The sequence below is a fragment of the Peromyscus eremicus genome, chromosome 20 (genome assembly GCF_949786415.1).
Source record: "Peromyscus eremicus chromosome 20, PerEre_H2_v1, whole genome shotgun sequence".
Classification (NCBI taxonomy): domain Eukaryota; kingdom Metazoa; phylum Chordata; class Mammalia; order Rodentia; family Cricetidae; genus Peromyscus; species Peromyscus eremicus.
The window spans coordinates 54510480-54526153 of NC_081436.1; the positions used below are offsets into that span (position 1 = coordinate 54510480).

At 37.1% G+C, this 15674-nt stretch overlaps 1 long non-coding RNA gene across 1 annotated transcript in view; it reads right to left on the reverse strand.

The window, feature by feature from the left end:
* Positions 1 to 383: 383 nt before the first annotated feature.
* Positions 384 to 15674, reverse strand: part of LOC131896726 (uncharacterized) — a 49580-nt gene continuing 34289 nt past the window's right edge. The window contains exons 2-3 of the long non-coding RNA XR_009375500.1: positions 7662 to 7856; positions 384 to 675 (exon numbers count right to left, since the gene is read on the reverse strand). This is a non-coding gene — a long non-coding RNA (uncharacterized LOC131896726). The remainder of the gene's footprint in view (positions 676 to 7661; positions 7857 to 15674) is intronic.

Consider the following 15674-nt stretch of genomic DNA (forward strand, 5'->3'; position numbering starts at 1 on the left):
AGACAAGCTACCAACGATAGAAATTTGAGGAACAAAGCCAGCCATGAGGAGGTATGAGATACACAAAAGGCACCAATGCATCTACAGAGAATGCATTGTAACAAGCACAGTGGGTGCTGTAATGTTCCACACAGATCCCATCAACCTTGGTTGCTGAAGGAACTACCTCTGAGCAAAATAATAATGCAAGTAAATTCAGTATTCAGTAGCATTATGTTTTCTTTTCTTTCTTTTTCTTCCTTCCTTTTTTTCCTTCCTTCCTTCCTTCCTTTCTTCTTTCTTTCTTTCTTTCTTTCTTTCTTTCTTTCTTTCTTTCTTTCTTTCTTTGCTAGTTTGTTTGTTTTTTGTTACAGGTTGCACACTGTACCCTAGGATAGCCTAGAACCTCTGAAGTCCTTTTTCCCACATTCTTGAATTCTGTGTTTACAGGCATGAACCATCATGACTTCAATAGCTTTTAACCCATCTTTTAATAGTTAATATCTCTTTACATCTGGATGCCCTCTTTGCAGACGTTAAATAAAATCCCAGTTTTTTATATCCCCATATTGAATTGTTCTTGTCTGACTCTTCACTTCAATGGGAAGGTAATCTCATTTTCTACTTTTATTATAGCTCAGCAATACTGTCTTCAGTTCCCTCCAGATTCTAGTGACCTTCTCTGTAACAGGCATCCTATAAAAAAAAAATGGATCTTAAGTTCTTGCATCAACTGAATCCCCCTGAGCCCTTGTTAAAACACATACCTTGGAGCCTCCTGAAAAGGTCTGATTCATTGGGGGCATTTCTAGCAGGCTCCCAGACAATGTTGACACTGCTAGTCTAGGGATCATTTCTGAAAAACACAGCTTTAAAACATTTACATGCTCATTCATGTTTAGTCACTAAGGGGTAATAGAACCACCCTGTAGTCAATGTAAAAGTAGATAAATACAATTTATTTTAATGACAGCATCTCTCAGCACACAGAGCATGTCCATTGAGTAATAGGTACTTAGTAGCATTTTATTGAACAAATGTGAATGCAAAATGGCAAAAACATAATACTTTCATTACCGTATGAGTGACAAGTCCAAAGAGTAATTTGAGAGGAAGTGAATGTCACCTGTCCTGTGTCAATCTCACTCAAATTAAAGAAAATTATAAGAGATTATAAATGGTGACAGCAGCAATGGTAATATTAACACATTCCATTTCCATAAGGAATATCTTGGAGGTTTTCAAGCATTTCTACAGCCTGAACACATTGGGCTTATAGTAAACACCACCTCCTGAGCTCCCGCATACTAGAGTAATGTCTAAGAGTGTGTGCACACAATATGTGTCCTAAGCTCATTGACTTCTACCAGCAGGGAAGGCTTTCTCAGGTGGTGTCCAACCAGAATGCTTTGCACTTACAGCCAACATTCAAACAACCCTGATGACCCTTTCCTGCTAGGGAAGGCTGTCATTTCTGGCTTACAGAAAGGCATTCTGTAGTGTACATATTAAGGCAAAACATACATTCTTAAAGGTGCAGTCCGCCAAAAAAGTCTGTTCAAACCAAATTAAAAATAGTGTAAGCAATTGAAAACCATGGATGGAGAAGATCTCACTTAAGAAAAAACAGATACAAAAGAACTCCTTAAAAATAGTTTGAGCTTTGAGATAAGGTTGTATCCATTCTATTTAAGCAGACATGAAAGAGTAAGAGTAGGGGAAGTATAACTGTGAAGCAACAAAAGAAAATGATTATAAAAGATTAGGTCCATTTGTTCTAAATGGCTGCATCATTTTGATTGATAAATATTTTATTTAAAAGCTGTGCATATTGACATAGCACCATGCTCTGTCAATGCGTACTACACTTCGTAATGATCAAATATTTACCTATGAGATGATAATGTGCATGGAATGGGAAACAAAGTGATTACATTCACTGTATAAAGAAAAATCCAACATTTTGAGATTTTTAAAACTACCATACAACACTGGATAAGAAGTCAAAGAAGACATTATATATTATGTAAGGATTTGTTCTGTAACAAAATATGTAGTGGGTAGCCATTCCAGCTTTGATCTGGAAGTTCCAACCTCCATTGAGGCTTCGGTAATGGTCACGCCTACAAGGCGGGGTGGAGAGAGGACCCTGAAGACCCGAGATCCAGATGCTCTGGCTCTCTTGGTTCCTGGACCCTGGATGCTGGAGATAGATTGAGCAGAGTTCTCCAGAGAACACCACCGGACTGTGCTACACCTTTCCCAGACCCTGTAGCCTATCCCTTCGCTTGTAAGTTACCCTACAAAATAAACCTCCCTTTTAACTACGTGGAGTGGCCTTAATAATTTTACCAATAAAAATGCATTTCTTTCTGGGTAGTTTGAACTACCCAGATTTCAGTCCTCAACTCTGATGCCTGTGATCTCACCAATCATATGCCCATTTCATAGATAACAATGGAAGTTGAGTCTTAGACCCTGTATTTGCATGCCAAACCAATGAACGTTCTACATCTACATTTGTCTTCTTTGGTTTTTCACAATTAAATCCTTAATAATTACTTAACCAAAAGTCACAGCATGATCTAGGGAGGTGACAACCCTACCCTACTGCAGTCAATTTAAACAAGTCTATTCATCCAGTAGCTTTACACTCTCGATGAGTTTTCAGAAAGTAGGTCCTGAAATATTCCTCCCTCTAGTCACATGCAAATTCATGGAACAGTGCCAACCTTAGAAGAAGGACATTGAATTACAAATAAAATCAATGTATCCTTTCACTAAAATTCAGAGGAGAATCTTACAGTGTACTGCTTATGTATTACAAGCATATAGAGGACTAATTTTAGATTAATGATCTCACTTTTTAGTATAGCTGATGCTTTTAACTCCAGTATTTTATTATAGCTCTCAGTATTTTAACTCAATATTAGTTTGAAAAACATATTTCTATTGATTTTCAAATACAATTAAAGATTGTATTGAAGCACTTTTAGAACTGAGTCACTGTCAATTGCGAAAGCAGACTAAATCATCTGAATCTTTTCTTTTATATTATTCTTCTCTCATACATTACCAACCAACTGCAGTTTTTCCCTCCTTTCACTCTTCTCATTCTCCTCCCCAACCTCCTCTCTCCCCCAGAGAAGAGCAGGCCTCCCAGGGATATAAATCAAACATGGAATAACAAGTTATAATAAGACCAGGCACAGCTTCTCATAACAAGGCTAGACAAGGCAATCTGATTGGAGGAAAAGGGTCCAAAGAGTAGGCAAAAGATTCAGAGGCATCCCCCACTCCCGCTGTTAGGAGGACCACAAGAACACCAAGCTACACAACTATAACATATATGCAGAGGATCTAGATCAGATCCATGCAGGCTCTGTTATTTTAACTTCAGTCATTGTGAGCCCCTGTGAACCCCTACGAGCCCTGCTTAGTTGATTCTGTAGGTTATGTTCTCCTGGTGTCCTTGACCCCTCTGGCTCCTACAGTTCTTCCTTCCCTTCTTCAGCAGGGTTCACTGAGCTCTGACTAGTGTTTGACTATGGGTCTCTGCATCTACTCCCACTCCTTCCTGGATGAAACCTCTCCGATGATGATTAGGCTAGGAACTTGTGTGTGAGTATAGCAGAATATCGTTAGAAATAATTTCATTGACTTTTTTTTTTAATTTGCCAGTTTTGTTAAGTCCTAGGTCTGTGAGCTATCCAGCTTTCAGTTCCTGATCATCCAGGCAGTGTCAGGCATGGGCTCTCTCACATGGTGTGAGCTTCAAGCTGAACCAGTCATTGGTCGGCCACTTGCACAAGTCCAGTACTACCATTATCCCAGCACATCTTGCAGGCAGGAAAAATTGTAGGTCAAAGTTTTTTGTGGGTTTAATTGGCCCCAAGTTGTATCAGCTATTGATGGCAACATTCTTAAGGGTGGCATATTTTTCCATAATTAAATTTTTTGGTGAATTATTATGATACTTTTGCCTCCATTTTGAAGGAGATTAATTTTTCTCTCTAGTTTAGTTACTAATAACACAGAGTCAGGTTCTCTGTCTCTTCCTAGTTATTTGATCTGTTCCGTGTGGACATCTGCTTTATATAAGCAGTCTCTATAACATCCTGTATATGGAATTTTGGATACAACTATTCACCTGATCCCCCACTGACTCCACAGTTCTTGTTGACTGCTTCAGACCTGCAACAGGAACCACATCTCAGTCACCACGTGACTGCACAGAACTCATATGTGATTGGTCTAAAATTTAGATCACTTAGACTCTAAATTGAGCCATTGGAGTTGGGGGAGAGGGATGAATATCATCAAAATAGAATGGAATTATCAAAGAATTAATAAAAATATTTTTAAAAGCCAGCTAATGTCATGAACATCAATTAAGATTTCTTTCAGCTACAGACTCACACATTCTCTCCTTTGCTCCCTCCCTGCTCATGGGTATACATGTTTCCAACTGCTTGCCTTTCTTGTGTGCCCTGAGTGGTGTGCTATCTGCTCTCAGTGGCATTTGTAAGTACTGAACTGCTGAATAGATGAGTTTTGTTTCATCTTCTCTGTGAAAACATACGTTTTAAAACATTCATACACTAATGATCAATTTAATATATAATTCTAGTTAGTTCCTAAAAGGGTATTTTAATTTAACAACCACACTAAACTAAACAGACTTTAGACAGTTTTTGTCATGGGAAGGAAGACTACACTGGAAAATAATAGAGAGCTACGTGAGAAAATACAACTACATGACCCCGATTTTAGTTCTCCTTACATTTCTACACTTGTTAAAATTCTTAGTATTTCATGTGCAGAGCAATTTAAATGCCTGTTTCTTTTTCTAAAGATATGTTTTCAGCTGAAACAAAATTATACCTCTTCTTCCCTCTCCTTTCTCTCTCTAGTCCCTCCCAGTTACCCTCCCTCTAAGACCTTCCTTATCCTATCCACATTCTCAAGTTGGTAACCTTTTCTTTTCTTTGATTACCATTGCACATACATACATGTGCACATACACACACACACACAAGCATACACATATATTTAATTGTTAACAAAAATTCCTTTAAATTCACAAGAGTTTCAAATGCATCCTTATAGTCTCAGTATACTCTGTGGAAAGATGCAAATATTTGTACTTACTGTAAGTGGCCTGATAAAAATACTTGCTAGATACCAGAAGTCTAATCTAGAGTGGAATATAAATAATTCATCACAGTTAATTATTCTATTTCTATAATTTAATGTTCAGATAATGAAATGAAAAAGAGCATTTTCATATCTTTTATTATGCATGAATCTTTTTTAATTTTAAAATTTACTTTGATAGCATTTCATTAGAACTATTACAAATATTTATCAACATTAAGTTAAATTTCTAGATCAATAGTATTCTAAAACATAATGTACTTTTAATTACTAATATCCACTTGTCCTCTCAAATGCATCATGGTCTGGATAGCAAATGATGCCTCCTCCTGAACTCATCTCATGTTTTTCATTCCTTTGCTTCTCAGCATCAACAGTGTTCTAACTGTGAATTTCCTTTGTTCTTTGTTTATCTGACAATCCCTATTCATGCGTTTAGGTGCAAGTTAAACCCTAGCAATGCACAGTTAATTAATTTCTAAATTAACTCTGTTTCTGTAATTCCTCTGTATTTCTGTATGACTATTATTCTCTGAAACAATCATATGTTTAACTTCATAATGAGCTGCCCTGTTGCAGATCTGTGAAAGCAATATATTGTGATATTCTTTCCCAATATCTTTCTCCTTTTGTCACATAGTCACTGCATAACAAACATTATCTCTATATAGGCAACAGGATAAGAGTATTTAATTCGTTATAAGCTACAAAATATACAGTGTAATGTCAAATTTATTTTAGTTAACAAAGGAAATAATATTGGATTATCCAATTCACGCTGTATTTAAATTCTAAAAATCTATGCTATAATATATCCACTAAAGTGGTTTCAAAAAGCATCACTCTATTTTGAGGGTGATGGCACATCTTTCTTCAATTGGCACACATACAAAGACACAGATGATATATGAACTCTGTGATAAAAAAATGTGAAATCCTCATATAAAAGTAAGTGAATAATGCCTTGATATCTCACGAATGACCTTTGAAAAGCAATGAGCAAATACAAAGCATGGGCATTTATATTTACGTAATGCCCATTTTGGTAGACTGTGAATTACTAAGCATCCGGCTTTGCATAAATCTAAAAGTTCAGTGAAAAATAATTTTAGCGAGGCATTCTAATTCTATTCCTCTCTCAGCAAGTGTAAGAGCGTGTCAAGGATGAACTAAGGACATTCCTCACTTCAACAGGAATCGAGGAATTAGGTAATTCAATGCTATTTCCTTTATTAACTGAGGAAATTATATTTATTTAATTATTTATTCATTCATTTCTTTATATATTGCAACGATGAGGAAGGAATCCAAGTCCTTACATGTGCTAGGCAAACCCTTTACTTTTAAGCTTTATCTCAATATTTTATTTTGAATTTTTACTCTTGTCTCTATGATTAATTTTGGATGGTTTGTGACCAATCCCTTTCCATCGACAAAAACTCTGATTACAGTTTCCTTTTGATACAGATGTCTGACCTTAGGAAAACTGTCCTAGGACAGTTTCCATAATTACAATAGCATTCATTTACTAAGAATAGCTCTTTATGCCGGGCGGTGGTGGTACACGCCTTTAATCCCAGCACTGAGGAGGCAGAGCCAGGAGGATCTCTGTGAGTTCGAGGTCAGCCTGGTCTACGGAGCTAGAGCCAGGCCAGGCACCGAAACTACACAGAGAAACTATGTCTCGGAAAAAAAAAAAATAGCTCTTTATGCTGAGGGATGATACGATGAATAGATGTGAGGCCCAGGAGTAAATTTTATATGTAGATGTCATTATTAAATTGACAGAGCTGACAAAGAGAAAAGAGAAACAAACAAACAAACAACATCAGAATTCAGTGTCCTCTTCAATCCATCCTGAAGACTGAAATCTCTGTGGATGTTAGGCATCACGTATTTTTAACTTGAATTTTTAATCAACAAGAGAAATTATCTCAATTGATTAGAAATTATAATTTATTCCCAGGTTATTTATCAGCCCCCAACCCTCTTATGGTAATGACTCCACAACCCAGGCTTTGGATTATATAAGACTGACGTTGGAGAAGCCGTAGCACCCCGAGCTCAGAGAATTGTGAGGGTAATTTAAAGTGCATTAAGAAGAGTGAGCCACCTATGAATTATTTGTCAAGGACTACAATAATTTACATGGAAGAGAGTCATGTGTCTAATGAGTCAAGTGTTCCTCTTGGGCAACATCGGCACCTGCAATGAGAACCATGATAGCACACAAACAGAAGGAAAATAAGATCCGTGCACTCTCATATCCTCTCCCCACTCTTTCCCATCCTCAATGGAGCCCATAGAGTACAAATGAAAAGGTTAAAGTTAGGACGTGTAAGTGGTATAAAAAAAATGTATTCAAATTAATCATTTTTAATATAAGATCAAAATCTATGTATTCAGGGAAAAATCAGATTTGTATGAGGTTTGTTCATTTTAAACTAAGTGGTATTTTATTCTGCCATACTCTGTGTGAATATAAGTAACTCCATTTCCCATTTAGATAATAAATTCACATTCACCTGCTTCCCCTTGAACTCAATGTCTGACATCAACAACATCTTCTGGGGCTTCATAAGTGTCTCTCACTCCTGAAGATGAAAACTCTCTTCCGGGCTCCTGTTGTTTTCATTTGCTTTCGAGGTGAGCCCTATTTCAGAAAGGCGGTCCAGACTTTGCTTGAGTATCCTCTTCCAAGAGTTTTTCAATTCTTGAGTCTGGATGGGAAGATAAACATTATCACAGTTTTGATCCTTAAGGAGAATTCACCAAAAATCGGTCAAAAATAACCATTACGAGAACATTTAAAATAGGGCTTTAAAATTTCTGGGACATGGGTGCTCTTAAGGACTGTGCTTTCAGCCAAGGCAGAGGTTTTCCTTTTTCTTTTTCTTTCTTTTTCTTTTCTTTTCTTTTTTTTTTTTTTTAACTTATCAAAGGCTTTCTCAACTTCTGTCTCCAGGATAGAACCAAAGATTATCACCACCACCCCTAAAAAACAAGTCATTAAAAGATTCCTAATGATATTTTGCTATACTCTTCTATACTCTGCCATACTCAGAGATCAGTTCCTAGCCCAACTGTCATCAGAGAGGTTGCAACCAGCAAGTGATGGGAACAGATGCAGAGACCATCAGCCAAACATCAGCCTGATCTATCCTGTGGAAGGGTGGGAGGAAGTTTTGTAGGAGCCAGAGGGGTCAAAGTTACCACAAGAACATGACCCACAGAATCAACTAAGCAGAGTGCATAGGAGACCACAGAGATTGAAGCAACAATCACAGACCCTATTTGGGTGTAAGTTAGATTTTCTGCATAGACTTTATTCTTGTATACATAGGTGTTCTTGTGGGATTCTTCAGTGAAAGTAGGTCTGTCTCTGACTCTTTTTTTTTTCCAGCTTTTGAGACTCTTTTTCTCCTACTTGGTTGTCTCATCCAGCCTTAATATGAGGGGAATGTACCCAATCTTAGCACAACTTGTTATGCTATGTTTGGTTAATATCCTTGGGAGGCTTGCCCTTTTCAGAAGGGAAATAGAGGAGGAGTGGATCTCAGGGAGATGGAAGGTAGAGGGAGTGACTGGGACAAGAGGAGGGGAGGGAAACTTTGGTTGGAATATATGAGAGAAGAATAAATAAAAAAGAAAAAATGAGTCAGTTACACTTATTCACACTGTTAAAAGTCTCACAAGAACACCAAGCTAAGAGCTATAATGCATATGCAAATGACCTGGAACAGACCATAATACATATTCAACAGGCAACAGGCTTTTTGCTATAGTCTCTGTGAGCTCTTGTGAGACCTGCTTAGTTGATTTGGTGGGCCATGTTCTCCTGGTGTCCTCCATCACCTCTAATTCCTACAATCTTTCCTCCCCCTCATTCATAGGGCTCCCTGATCTCTGATAGAGGGACCTGGGAACCTGATAGAAACCTATAATTTAGACTCTCTCTCTGTACAATGCCTGGCTGTGGGTCTCTGTAACTGCTCTGATCTGCTGCCTGAGGAAGCCTGTCTGATGGTGAGTAGACAAGGCACTAATCTATGAACACAGCTGAATATCATTAAGAATTATTTATTTATTTGTTAGTTAGTCAGTCAGGCATGTTTGGTTCTACCCTAGATCTCTGAATTATCCAGTCTCTAGTTCCTGGCCATCCAGACAGTGTAGGGCATGGGATACCTCTTGTGGGTGGGCCTCAAGTCAAACCAAACATTGGTTGGCCACTCCCACATGTTCTGGGCTGCCATTGCCCCAGACATCAGGAATTAATGGAATGGCAAATTGAAGGTCTACTCGGTGTGTAACCATTGGAAAAACTTCCATGTAATCTATGATTTTAAACAAATAATTTCAATTAACTTCTCCAGAATTCATTTCTTATGATCTTCAAAATGAATCTTCTACGTATTTTCAACTACTTGATACAACTAGGACATGCGTTTTGTATGTGTATTTTATGGAGGTGTTTTAAAAAGAAGAGAGGTAAAATTTGCTATGTATTTGGTGCACTTGAAAATCTGTTCAAAGCAATATCAAATCTTAGCATTTCACAAAGTTTGCTGCAAACCCGTGAGGGCACAACAAAAAGAAGTTCACTATTTTTAGATCTTAGAAAATCACCCTTAAAAGTGACTTCATTTAATGAAATACAACATTATTTTCAACTCCCTTTCATTCTATGACACTTAGTTTATTTTTGATTGAAGTTGCTATAGAAATGCTGTTCAAGCTCGACAGTAAGGTTGTGTTTTTCTTCTGTGTAGAACTAGAGCATGAAGCACACAGGGGGAGCATCCATTGTTCACAGTCCTACTATTGCCTTTTGAAGTTGGCTCTCTGGAAGTCACTGAAGGTAGCTGAATTGATTTCATCTATTGGACTTCACCTGGGAATAGTGGGTTACACTCCATGAACCTCTTTATCTTCAAAGAACACCCCATAATGAGAATAATGAAAATAAAAAGGACTTACTTTTATTTTCAACAAGAACTCTTGTGCTCACATTATATATTTACCCCTCACAAGGCCTCTATGAATTGGGAGATTTTAGTATCCCCATTGGTCAGAAATTGAACTCATGATCAGAAAGCTCCTCTAGATTTTGATCCAAGGCCTGAGGAGAAGGGAAGACTGTAGTTCTAAAACTCAGTCTTGCCACCTACTCAGGTTCCCTGCACTTCACACACAGCAAGGCAGCTGTGACACAGAGGTTTTGTGAACTTCTGTCTTACCATATCTGAGGAAGGGACAGAGACGTCATCTGAAAGTGCAGTGCTAGCACCTCGGTTGAAAGGGGACTCTTTCTTCAAGTCTATGTCAAAGCAAGCTCCTTATCTATATGCTATTGATCACTCCTAAAATATCCTGCTTATTTACTGTCAAATGCACACATAAAACACCAAAGCAAATAAAAGAATAAGACCATGGACATTATATAGTTGTTTTATACTTGTAGAAGAGATAAAATGTTTGGAGAGTCTCTCTCTTTCTCTCTCTCTCTCTCTGTCTCTCTGTCTCTCTCTCTCTCTGTCTCTCTCTCTGTCTCTCTCTGTCTCTGTCTCTGTCTCTCTCTGTCTCTCTCTGTCTCTGTCTCTCTCTCTGTCTCTGTCTCTCTCTCTCTCTAGGTGTGGGTGTAGATGTGTCTGTCTGTCTGTCTTTCTGTCTGTTCTCTTTCTCTCTCTGTCTCTACGTGTGTGTGTGTGTGTGTGTGTGTGTGTGTGTGTGTGTGTGTGTGTCTGTTTCTGTCTCTCTCCTTTTCCCTCTCTAGATAATCATCAAGCCAGGTTAGAGAAAACTACATATAAAATATGATGTATTATGTATTAACTGTGGCTAGAACATACTGAACAAGTTCAGTCTTTTTGAAATTTCTTTGTCTTTTTGTTGTTGTTGTTGTTGTTGTTTCCATAAAGACCTTTAAAATCAGCTGCATTTGGAACAAAGCCTGAAAGCCAACTTGGATGGAAAATATACACAATGTTCTTGTGATTTTTAATTTATTTTCTAAGCCAATAGCCAAACATGTCACATAAAAAGTCATTAGAAGATACCCAGAGGCAAATTTCTTACATTACTGTTGAAATACTCAGTGATTGCTACGAAAATCAAACCCTTATACATTTTAAAGGATTACATTAATGACTCCAAGGTAACACTCTATTAAACCTTTATTTCTCCCTTTAGAATACTTAGGAACCTGTAGATTAGTCACATTCATGTCTGGAAAATGCCTAGCTATGCAGGGATCCAATCCCCTCAATTTAGTCCATTAATAGGATTTAAATTGTAATTCCTTTGAATATTTTTGCTTTCAAGCATTTGTCTTGTACTATGTCTCTATAAACATTAGTTTTATATAACATACAGCAATTTTCATAAATGTGAAAATTTACTCTATCACTTACAACCTTAGCTATGTCTACTTACCATATGTTTTATAGAGCATTTTCTTCGCAGATTTTATTTTATGGGGTTCTACTAACTATCATTACCTACTGTGTAGATTTTTTTAACTAACTTTTCTAGCATTAATTCATGCCTTCACCTAAAATGTAACATGAAACAATAATAATTATGATGAAAAATAACAATAATAAATCTAATTTATGTTTAACTTACTTATTCCCTATTTCTCCAACATATATGCAAACATGCAAATGAGCACACATTTCTTAACACATATTTCTTTTCTGAGACTAGAAGATGATAGGTGCAAGAAATCAAATGTATTTCAATTATAATTCCTTGATTCATTCAAAAAAATCACATGTGTTTTTTTAATTAAGCAGAATTCTGTCATCAACAGGGCTACATAAAAAAAGCTGTATGTAGAGCATTTTTCCTTAGTGTATCAACTTCATTCCTGCTATAGTCAATAATAGTATGCAATGTCACATTACATTAGTTTCAGATATGGAAGTAAAAATAGTTTTGAAATATTCAATGCTCAGGTTTTTTCTGCTTAGTTGTATTTTTGGTCTTCCTTCTAGGTAATAATGATTGTTCAAAATGTTCCTGAAAACAAGTGGAATTAAATCCAAAGTACAACAGAAATTTAATTTTATTGATTCCTTTCAATCTCCTGCTGTTGATGTAATAAAATGAGTTTGAGTGAGTTTGTATGTTAAATGGTGGTTGTATCTCAATGCTTAGTACTAGAATATCAAGATTTATAGCCACTTTCAAAAATTCATATGTGAAATCCTAATCTCCAAGTGATAACATTAGAAGGTAAAGATGCTGAGAGGAAACCAAGTCATGAAGGCACAAATTCATCATGGCAATTAGTACTCCTAAAAAGTAATTTCATTGTATCGGCTGTCCCCCTTTATCATGTGAGTACACAAGGAGAAGTCATTGTTTATGAACTAAGAATAGAGTCCTAATCATTCTCCAAATGTCATAGTGCCTTGAACTTGGACTCCTAGCATCTAGAACTGTCCAATAACTTCTGAGGTTGAAAACCTACCAGTTTATAATTGCCTATAAGACTCTCAAAAGAATAAAGTAGAAAAAGAATTTTTGTTCTAAACACTAATTAGGCTTCAATTAATTCATCTAAGCACATATGGTATTTGGATTTTGTTGACATAAAACAATTGAATGTTTTTATTTAAAAGGTATTACAGATGTTATAATTTTGTTATTTTGCCATCCTTTCCTTCCTTTGTATACTGTTTTCCCTTGAAATTCTACCTGGTGCTCATTCTAAGTCACGTAAACTGAAAAGAGCTGACTTTTGAACTATCTCAAAATATTCTGTTTCCCAGTAATAACATATTTATTCATGTGTCTGGCATTGAAATAGTTTTCTGTTATGAAAGTGTGACAAACAAAGTTCAAATTTAAACTCTGGCTCTCTGGATTTTAAACAGATGACCACAGAGCTACCCTACATGGTTACCCATTCTCTGTTACCTTCAGTTTCTAGGATGTTGGGAATGACAGTATAGAGGTCTGGGCCTACTTGTCTATTCAGGCTTATGTCCCACCATTTCTCTGACACAGATGGTCCCATTTGTGAGCCCAAAGAAGATTTTTGGTCCTGGTCAAGTCTCCAGTCATACATGTTCTGTACACATAGAACCCATTCAAAGCTGGATATATTTGAAACATCCACTGGGGACTAGGCTTAACTGGTTAGCATTGAAGTAACAGGAGTAGGAGAGGTTCCTCACTGGCTGGTTTTTTTTTTTTTTTTTTTTTTTGTCTGTTGGATTCTGAGCTTCATATAACAACCACTTTTGTGCAAAATCATTTCCACCTTTGTAGTTTCCTTAAATAAATTGAGGGAGACCTTGAAAAAAATAATTCAGCTCATCGATATGAAGCGTAGTGTTTTTGTACATATTTGGCCACATAATGAACCTGAACTTCAGGAAAAAGTGGACACGTGGGCAACATTGACAAAAAAATCACAGGGAAAGGAAGCCAGAACTCCAATCAGTTTGCACCCAAAGGCTGCCTGTTAGTGGACTTAACTGAATGAGTCAATTAGCTAATGAGTTCCCGCAAATGCTCTCAGTTTGATGTCTCCTGTGTATATGCCAAAATATTTAAATGGACATAATTTTGTGTTCTCTGGGTTTTCACATTACAAAAGCAAAGTTTTAATTGTTTAAGCAAACGTGGCCTGGCTTCTGTCTCTTAGAAGCAAAACAAAACAACAACAAAAGAAAAAAATAAAGTACAGAAGGCACTTACTTTGGACTTTGAATGAGGTAATCCTAAATCTTCTAAGGAGATCATTTGTGGGCAAATTTAAATGTTTTATACATAGACAAGTAAGTAAAAGAGATGATAGGTAGACAGATGAATGGATAAGTAGATGACAGATAGACAGACAGACAGATACAGAGAGATAACCAGGTAAACAGATGATAGCTACAGATAGATAACAGACAGGCATATAGAAATATATAGATGGAGAGGCCGGCCCCCAGCTCCCATCTTGCCCCGGACTTCCCTTCTGGAGCTCAGAGAGAGAGAGAGAGAGAGAGAGAGAGAGAGAGAGAGAGAGAGAAGAGAGCTCCCATCCTGCCCCGGACTTCCCTTCTGGACAAGAGCTCCCATCCTGCCCCAGACTTCCAATTTGGACAAGAGAGCTCCCATCTGGACAAGAGAGAAAGACTCCCTGAATCTGTCAGCTCTGTCTGAACCAAGTGTGCAGATAAGGCCAAGAACGAACCACAAGAGATGGGCAGACGTCAAGGCAAAAACGCATACAACAAAATGAATAGCAATACAGCATCACCAGGCCCTAGCCCTCCTCCAACACCTAGACCTGAACATCGGAAATTGGAAGAAGCAGAAGAAAATAGCCTTATGAATGACATCATGAAGAAGTTAGAGGCTTGTGTAGAGGAAAAGACAAAAAAATGTGAAGAATGCTGTAAACAACTAGAGGAAAGGACAAACAAGTTAGAAGAAATCAATAAAGTCCTGGAAGAAAACAATAAAGTACTGAAAGAAAATCAAGAAAAATCAATGAATCAAATGAAGGAAACAGTCCAAGACCTGAAAAGGGAAATAGAAAAAATGAAGAAGACACAAACAGAGGGAATGCTGGAAATAGAAAATCTGAGAAAACGATTGGGAACTTCAGATGCAAGAATAATCAACAGAATGTAAGAGATGGAAGAGAGGATCTCTAGCATTGAAGATACAGTAGAAGAAATAGATTCATCAGTCAAAGAAAACACTAAAGCCAACAAAGTCATGAACCAAAATGTCCAAGAAATTTGGGACACCATGAAAAGACCAAACCTACGAATAATAGGGGTAGAGGAAGGAGAAAAATACCAACTCAAGGGCACAGAAAATATATTCAACAAGATCATAGAAGAAAACTTTCCCAACTTAAAGAAGGAAATGCCTATGAAGATACAAGAAGCCTATAGAACACCAAACAGACTAGACCCCCCAAAAAAGTCCCCTCGCCACATAATAATTAAACAATTAAACGTACAGAATAAAGAAAGAATATTAAGAGCAGCAAAGGAAAAAGGCCAAGTGACATATAAAGGCAAACCTATCAGAATAACACCCGATTTCTCAATGGAGACTTTGAAAGCCAGAAGGACCTGGATAGATGTAATGCAGACACTAAGAGACCATGGATGTCAGCCTAGACTAATATAGCCAGCAAAACTTTCAATCATCATAGATGGAGTGAACAAGACATTCCATGACAAAGCCAGATTTAAACAATATTTATCCACAAACCCAGCCCTACCGAAAGCACTAGAAGGAAAATTCCAACCTAAGGAAGTCAGATACACCCTCGAAAACACAGGCAATAGATAAAGCCACAGCAGTAAACCCCAATGAAGAAAAGTACACACACATCACCACCAAAAAATAACAGGAATGAACAATCACTGGACATTAATATCCCTCAATATCAATGGACTTAATTCACCTATAAAAAGACATAGGCTTACAGAATGGATACGAAAGCAGGACCCATCTTTCTGCTGCATACAAGAAACACATCTCAAATTCAAAGATAGACACTACCTAAAAATAAA